Source organism: Miscanthus floridulus, chromosome 1 (assembly GCF_019320115.1).
Source record: "Miscanthus floridulus cultivar M001 chromosome 1, ASM1932011v1, whole genome shotgun sequence".
Classification (NCBI taxonomy): domain Eukaryota; kingdom Viridiplantae; phylum Streptophyta; class Magnoliopsida; order Poales; family Poaceae; genus Miscanthus; species Miscanthus floridulus.
In genome coordinates this window covers 173307384-173315793 of record NC_089580.1, presented here as the reverse complement: position 1 = coordinate 173315793, position 8410 = coordinate 173307384, and the positions used below count along the sequence as shown (strand labels likewise).

At 45.0% G+C, this 8410-nt stretch overlaps 1 pseudogene; it reads left to right on the top strand.

Moving 5' to 3' along the window:
- The first annotated feature begins 3327 nt into the window (after positions 1-3327).
- LOC136502633 (aldehyde oxidase GLOX-like) lies at positions 3328-7362 on the top strand (annotated as a pseudogene).
- The last annotated feature ends 1048 nt before the right edge of the window (positions 7363-8410 follow it).

Sequence of the window (8410 nt, the reverse complement as noted above, 5' to 3'; positions counted from 1 at the left end):
TCAATGCCTGATTGTTTAGGGCTAGAAATAAGAATAGTGAGGAGAAGGTACTTTATCTTCTTACACAACGACGTTGGGATGTTGTATATGGTCAAGATCACTGGGCAAGTGTTGTGGTCGCTCATCCTCTCATTGAAGGGATTTATTCCATCAGTGCCCAAGTCAAACCTGTATTCCTTGGGTTATCGCTGAATTTTTTGTGCTTCTCATCGACCCTTTGCCACTGACTACAATCAGCCGGGTGTGCAATCTTATCATCATTCACCTTGTGCTCATCATCCCACCATATCATGAGTGCGGCTTCTTTAGGGTTCAGGAAGATACGTCTCAAGCGGTCGGTCACTAGCAGGTACCACATTACCAAGGTAGAAATTCTTCTCTGCTTTGTATCGTTGCCTAATGGAGTGTCCTCTAAGGGCTGAGATTCTTGTACTACCTTTTTTGTACCTTTCTTATTCCTTTTTTTCCCGTGGAGGCTTCGTCCCCACCGTAAAGATCATTGTTCTTGTACCGGCTAGCCCCACATCGGGGACATTTATCCAGTGACTTGAACGTTTCGCCACAAAAAAGGATACACTGGTTGGGGCATGCATGGATTTTTTCAATCCCCATTGTCAATAGACTTATGACCTTCTTCGCTTGGTATGTGTTGGCGGGAACTAAGTTTAGTTGTGGCAGCACCCATGACAGGAGACACAATAGATCATTGAAACTACAGTCTGACCAGCCGTGCTTAGCCTTTAGGATGACTAGCTCAAGCACAAAACGTAGCAATGTCCAGTATGTCGGATAACCCTTTTGAACACCAACATAGTCTCCATCAATGCTTTTGTCACCCTTTTTAATTTTTCTAGACCTTTCGGGCTCTTTAGTAAAATCTCTGGTTCAATGGCTTGAATCATGTCCTCCAAATCATCTTCATCCCCGTCACGTGCTCTACCATCATTATTGGCACCACCTTCGTCGTTACCATCCCAACCACCAGCATCACCATCTTGTTTATTGACAAACTCGGGATCCATTCGTGCATCAAGCTCTGCTGAATATTGGGACAACGATTCTAGGGTTTCGTCGTTGTATTCCTTCCCATCCTCGTCGTTAACAATAACCGTTTTATCATGATAAATCCACACTGTGTAGTCCTCAACAAATCCTCGTATAATCAAATGTGATTTGATGATAGTCATATCTGTTCATGCCATACGGTTCTTGTAATCTTTACGGGGACAAATAATTGTATCATTATTCTCTGTCAACGTCATTGCATGCTTCTTTGCGTCTTCAATAAATTTATCCACCTCTTTATGAAAACCTGCCTTGAACCTTAACGAACCATACATCAAAGAGTTCTTGTACTTCATCTTTTACAACAACAAAATAAACATTAAAGGACTACTTATTCAGATATATATAAAAATAAATCAAATTAATAATTACTTGAGAATAATTGTATATACTTCAGATATATATGAATATAAATCAAATATAATTACATGAAGCATACAAACACACTATGATAGAGGAAAATTAATTAATGGCTTATTTATCCATAAATAATTAAAATATATATTTGTTAATTACAATAAATAATTTCAAAGACAACAATTAGCAATAATTATATTTTACCCAATATCTTTCAAGCAAACCCTAGTCCAATTTTATCAAACATAAATTTACAAAAACAAAATTAATAAAAAAATCAAACCCTAGATCTAGATCTACGTGCACATGAAATTCCATAAAACTAACTAATTGTTCAGTAAAAAAAACATGGACCAAATATGGATATGATCTTGTTCTCCTACCTAATTTACCATAGTAAATTTAAAACTTGGGTTTAATTTGCTTCATAAGTAGCTCAAGCACCATAGAAGAGAGAAAAAAATAAAACTTTAATTACTCACTAACCAACCATTAAATTTTTTTAAAAAAATATGGAATAACATTTTCTTATCTTCTACAACATCTCCACCAAATGATTTGAGACCAAAATCGTCCCCCTTAGTAGAGCAATTTTTGAAAGGTGCTCAAGGCCCTCCTACCTTTTTTTTCACGAGTTTAAGTGGGTGACCCGAGGAGGAAAAAGTAGGCTGTAGTCATTTATGCAACGGACATTTGTAGGGGTGGCTGGTGAGTGAGCCGCCCCTACAAATCTACATATTTATAGGGGCAGCTCGTATAAACAGCCGTCCCTATTGTTAGATTTGTAGGGGCGACTGAAATCATAGGACCCAGAAACGGTTAGCAGTGGAGCCGCTCCTTTAAAAAAAATCTGCGTTGCTAAAAAAAACCATTTTTTATAGTAGTGATGGCCGTGTGGCCCGTGGTTCATCTTTGCTTACTCCTGTGCGCGCCTGCGCGGGGTGGGGATGGGGCTAGCACGATACTACACGACCATCGTTTGCGAGCCTGGCTTGTCCAGGGCGCTTTCGTTCGTCTCGCGACGCAATGAGGGGGTCCGTCTGCTGTTGTTCAGGTGTGCACGGTTTCTCCTTGTTAATCCTAACTATATCGACGGAGTCCGACGTACGTCGCGGTCTGCGAACAGGCACGTATGGTGGATAAGGCAGCACCGCATCATGCCGTACGTGCTCGTGGTCTTGGATGGGTCAGCACTCAGCAGGGAAGTACCTACTCCGGTCTTCTATACCACAAAAAAAAAAACAGGGACGAACGACGCACGACGGTCAAGCCAAATTACCTGGCTGGAATGGTTGGTGGTCGTGGACTCATGAATACATACCGAAAAACCAAACATCAGTGCAAAGAACGAAGTTAATTAATGCAGGGCCATCAATCGACCAAATAAAAATCGTACTTAGGTGCTGTTTAGTTCCCAAAATTTTGCAAAATTTTTTAAGCTTTCCCGTCACATCGAATCTTGGGACGCATGCATGAAGCATTAAATATAAATAAAAAATAAAACTAATTACACAGTTTAGACGAAATTCACGAGACGAATCTTTTAAACCTAATTAGACTATGATTGGACACTAATTGCCAAATAACAACGAAAGTGCTACAGTACCATTTCTAAAAAAATTTCGCCAACTAAATAAAGCCTTGCTATAAAAAAAAATCCCAACCTGGCCAAAGCTCACTCGAGCGTCTGAACCAAATTCCATCGTAAACGCGTTAGCTAGCTGGAGGGTTTATTACTGTTACCGTGTGAAAATGAAAACCAGGGGGCAAAAATGGTCAAACCTTGTGCCCTGCTGCATATATATATCTAAGTTTTGCTGCTCAGGAGCTAATCACCCGCGCTTAACCTAGAAAACAGAATCAAAGAAGAAACCTGTCCCTGAAACGACGCAGTATCGTTACATCTACGTACAAGCCTGTGCCTGTCCCATCGTTGGATCAACCATGGAGCTTAGTACATTGGTAGTAGCGAAGAACAAGAAGAACCGTGCCCGCCACCCCGCGGTGGTTCTTCTCCTGCTCCTCGCCTGCGCCTGCGCCGGCGGCATTGCGCCCGCGAGCGGCGCCGGCGGCGGGAGGTGGGACCTCCTGCAGCGCAGCATCGGGGTGTCGGCGATGCACATGCAGCTGCTGCACAACGACCGCTTCGTCATCTTCGACCACACCGACTTCGGCCGCTCCAACCTCTCCCTCCCCGACGGCCGCTGCCGCGTCAACCCGCGGGAGCGCGTGCTCCCTCGAGGGGACTGCACCGCGCACTCCGCCGAGTACGACGTGGCCGCCAACGCGTTCCGCCCGCTCTCCATCTTCACCGACACCTGGTGCTCCTCGGGCACCGTCGTGCCCGACGGCACGCTCGTCCAGACCGGCGACTGGAACGACGGGTTCCGCAACGCGCGCACCATGCCCGCGTGCGGCGGCACCGGGGACGACAAGAGTTGCGACTGGTCCGAGAAGCAGGACGCGCTCGCCGCCAACCGGTGGTACGCCACCAACCAGATCCTCCCCGACGGCCGCGCGTTCATCTTCGGTGGCCGGAGGCAGTTCAGCTACGAGTTCTACCCGAAGGCCGGCCCTTCGGATACGTCCGTCCACTGCTACAGAAAAAGGTTCATAGCAAATGCTCAATTTTTTTAAAGACGGTTGGGACAGAGGCGTTGTTGTAGTGGACGTGCTCGGAACCCACGAGACCAGCCGTCCTTATAAATAGTACAGTAAGGGTAGCTGATGATACGAGCCACCCCTATAAATGGGTCGATTTGTAGGGGTGGCTCACTCACCAGCCGCCCCCGGGGTTACGATTTATAGGAGCGGTTAAATCACCAGTCGCCTCTATAAATACTGCACGTACAAAAGGCTGCAACCCTCTTCCTCCTCCTCAGGTCACTCACCCTTACCCGAGAAAATAAGACTTGGGAGGCTTTGGGCACCTCCCAAAAATTGCTCTACTAAGAGATAAAGGTTTTGATCTCAAATCATTTGGTGGAGAGATCGTAGAAGGTAAGAAAATGCTATTCCACACATTTTTAAAGCTTTAATGGTTGGTTAGTGAGTAATTAGAGTTTTGCTTTTCTCACTCTTCTATGGTGCTTGAGTTACTTATGAAGCAAATTAGACCCAAGTTTTTAATGTACTTTGGTAAATTCGATAGAAGAACACGATCATACCTTTATTTGGTTCATGTTTCTTGATTTTAGTGAACAATTAGTTAGTTTTATGAATATTTCATGTGCATGTAGATCTAGATCTAAGGTTTGATTTTTTTATTAATTTCGTTTTTTAATTTATGTTTGATGAAATTGGACTAGGGTTTGCATGAAAGATATTGGGTAAAATATAATTATTGCTAATTGTTGTTTTTGAAATTGTTTATTATAATCAATAAATATGTATTTTAATTATTTATGGATAAATAGGTCATTAATTAATTTTCCTCTACCATTGTGTGTTTTTATGTTTCATGTAATTATATTTGATTTATATTCATATATATCTGAAGTATATACAATTATTCTCAAGTAATTATTAATTTGATTCATTTATATATATATATATATATCTGAATAAGTAGTCCTTTAATGTTTGTTTTGTTGTTGTTGTAAAAGATGGAGTACATGAACTCTTGGATGTATAGTTCGTTAAGGTTCAAGGTAGGTTTTCGTGAAGATGTGGATAAATTTATTGAAGCCGTAGAGAAGCATGCAACGACGTTGACAGAGAATAAGGATCAATTATTTGTTCCTATAAAGATAGCAAGAACTGTATGGCATGGACAAATGTGACTATCATTAGATCATATTTGATTATATGAGGATTTGTTGAGGATTACACAGTGTGAATTCATTATGGTGAAACGGTTATTGTTAACGACGAGAATGAGGAGAAATACGATAACAAAACCCTAGAATCCCTGTCCCAATATTCAGCAGAGCTTGATGCACGAATGAATCCCGAGTTTGACAATGAACAAGGTGGTGATGTCGGTGGTTGAGATGGTAACGACGAAGGAGGTGCCAATAATAATGGCGGAGCACGTGTCGGGGATGAAGATGATTTTGAGGACATGATTCGAGCCCTTAGACCAGAGATTTTACTAAATATCCCAAAAAGTGTAGAAAATTTTGAAAATGTGAAAAAAGCATCGAAGGAGGCTGCGTATGGTGTTGAAAAGGATTGTCCGACACACTGAACGGCTAGCTCTAGGCCGTTGATAACAATATGTATGGAATTTGAAATTGGTCTTACCTTGTGGGACAGTTTGGACTTGCGGAACGAATTAGACTTGTGAATTATGTCTATTTAATGATGGATTGTATATATTCTTGTGAATTGGACTTGTAATGGTAGTTTATATAATGCTCTTGTGCTTGTGGTCAGATTTAATTTATATATGTTCTGGTCAGATTTTAATATATATATATATATATATATATATATATATATGTGTGTGTGTGTGTGTTCTGGTCAAATTTGAATTGTAAATTTAAATATTTTTTTTACAAAAAATATACTGTAGGTGTGGTTCTAGACTCAACTGTCCCTATAAACATGTATTATAGGGACGGCTGGTACAACCAACCGCTCCTACAAATTGATTTATAGGGACGACTAATAACACAAACCGCCTCTACGAATCGATTTGTAAAAGCGGTCTAGGAACCACCCCTATAAATATATAATTTGTAGAGACGGCTAACTAAGCCGTTTTTATGAAGCCTCATCACTCGCCCCTATAAACCATTGATCGTCCAAATGCCATTTTTGGTGCAGGCCAAGGATCCCGAGGAGAACCATCTTTATCCGTTCGTATACCTTTGGAGGAATTCTGAAAAAATCTGGAGGAATCTAGATAAATTTAGAGAAATTTATGAGAGAAAAATATTGTTCTGGATGAAAAAAAAATGGATCAAGACAGGTTTAAGGATACGCGAATGGAGCCATAGATGGCAACCTTTTCATCTTCTCCAACAACCGCGTCGTCCTCCTGGACTACAAGAGTAACAAGATCGTGTGGACGTACCCCGTGCTGGGCGACGGCGACCCGCGGAACTACCCAGCTCGGGCTCCTCGGTGCTGCTCCCGCTGAAACCCAACCCCACCGAGGCCGAGGTGCTGGTCTGCGGTGGCGCGCCAGCGGGCTCCTACAACGCCACCAACGGCGGCGCTGGCACCTTTGTCCCGGCGCTGACGACGTGCGGGCGGATCAAGATCACCGACGCCGCGCCGGCGTGGGTCATCGATACAATGCCGTCGCCGCGGGTGATGGGCGACATGATCCTGCTGCCCAACGGCGCGGAGGTGGCGATCATCAACGGCGCCGCGGACGGCACCGCCGGGTGGGAGTCCGCCAAGACCCCGGCGTACGCGCCCGTCGTCTACCGTCCCGACCACTCGCCGGGGTACCGGTTCGAGGAGCAGACCGCGACGGGCGTCGTGCGGCTGTACCACTCCTCAGCGGTGCTCCTCCGCGACGGCGGCCTGCTGGTGGGCGGCAGCAACCCGCACACCTACTACAACTTCAGCAACGTGCAGTTCCCCCCCGACCTCAGCCTGGAGGCCTTCTCGCCGGAGTACCTCGACGCGTCCAACGACATGCTCGGCCGAGGATCCTCGAGCCATCCCCCACCGGTGCGGCGACGAGCGTGGCATATGGCGCGACGGTGGCGCTCTAGTTCTCGATCCCGGCATCGGCGCGGAGAAGGCGTGGCGGCGCCGCGGGCCTCGGTGACGATGGTGGCGCCGTCCTTCACGACGCACTCGTTCGCGATGAACCAGCGGCTGCTGTTCCTTGACGTGACCAAGAATGTGGCGGTGCGGGGCCGAGCCGGCACGTTCAATGCGTCGGTGACGATGCCGGCGACGGCGGTGCTGGCGCCACCGGGGTACTACATGCTGTTCGTGGTGAACGGGCACATCCCCAGCGAGGGGATCTGGGTCTAAATACAGACACAGCAGTGACAGCGTGCGACGGGGAACGGTTATAGATTTCATTCATTTTCACTACTAGAGAACAGACTTTAGAACGATGTCCCAATTTAGCATTAGCCTCGGTATTTTTTGCCCCCGAGACTAAAGGTCCCTTTAGTCCCGGTTGGTAATACCAACCGGGACTAAAGGTCCCTGCCCAACGGTCGTCCGTGGGGCAGGGATCTTTAGTCCCGGCTGGTATTACCAACCGGGACTAAAGGTTTACCTTTAGTCCCGGTTGGTAATACCAGCCGGGACTAAAGCTTTTAGTCCCGGTTTGGGTTATGCCCCGGGAATAAAGATTAATCTTTAGTCCCGGTTTGGACCCCTAACCGGGACTAATTATCCCGGCTTATAATTCTGCTCAATTCTTCCTCCCCGAGCCCGAGCCATTCCATTATTCAAACTCACTGCCTCTGTTCTTCAGCTTGCTGTTGTTCTTACACTCTCCCCCTCCATTGGTGTTGCTCTTCGATTTTGGAGGTAACAAACTTAATCCTCTTATGTTTTATCAGTAGCTTATCTCATTTTGCGATGTAGATGCATGTGTAACTTTATATGTTGGACTTTATTATGATTTTATATGTCATTTTTAGCTCAAAATCACATGATGATTTGCATATATGTTTGGATAAATAAAAGTTAAATTAGTTCATCAAAATCACGCCTCGCTCATCCTCGCTGGAGCACGCGCCATTCTTGTCCCCGGTGGCTTACGTGATCTTAGAATTAATTTTTCCATGAAATGAAAAACTTAGAAAATTGTTAGAAAATTGTAGAAAATCCGTACTAGTTGAACTTGCGGACCGTGTTCAGCTCGGCAAGCATGTTCTCTGCCAAGCGGTAACGGACGTCAAGGAGGAGCTTTGATTCTACGAGGGAGAGCGGCAACGGTCGTGGAAGACCGTGTTCCCTTTCTCGTAGAATCGGAGCTCTTCCTTGGCCAAGTACGGTGCCGTCCGGTGGAGAAATGCTCGCCGAGATGATTACGTAAGCAAGGTCAACTAGTACGGATGGTTAT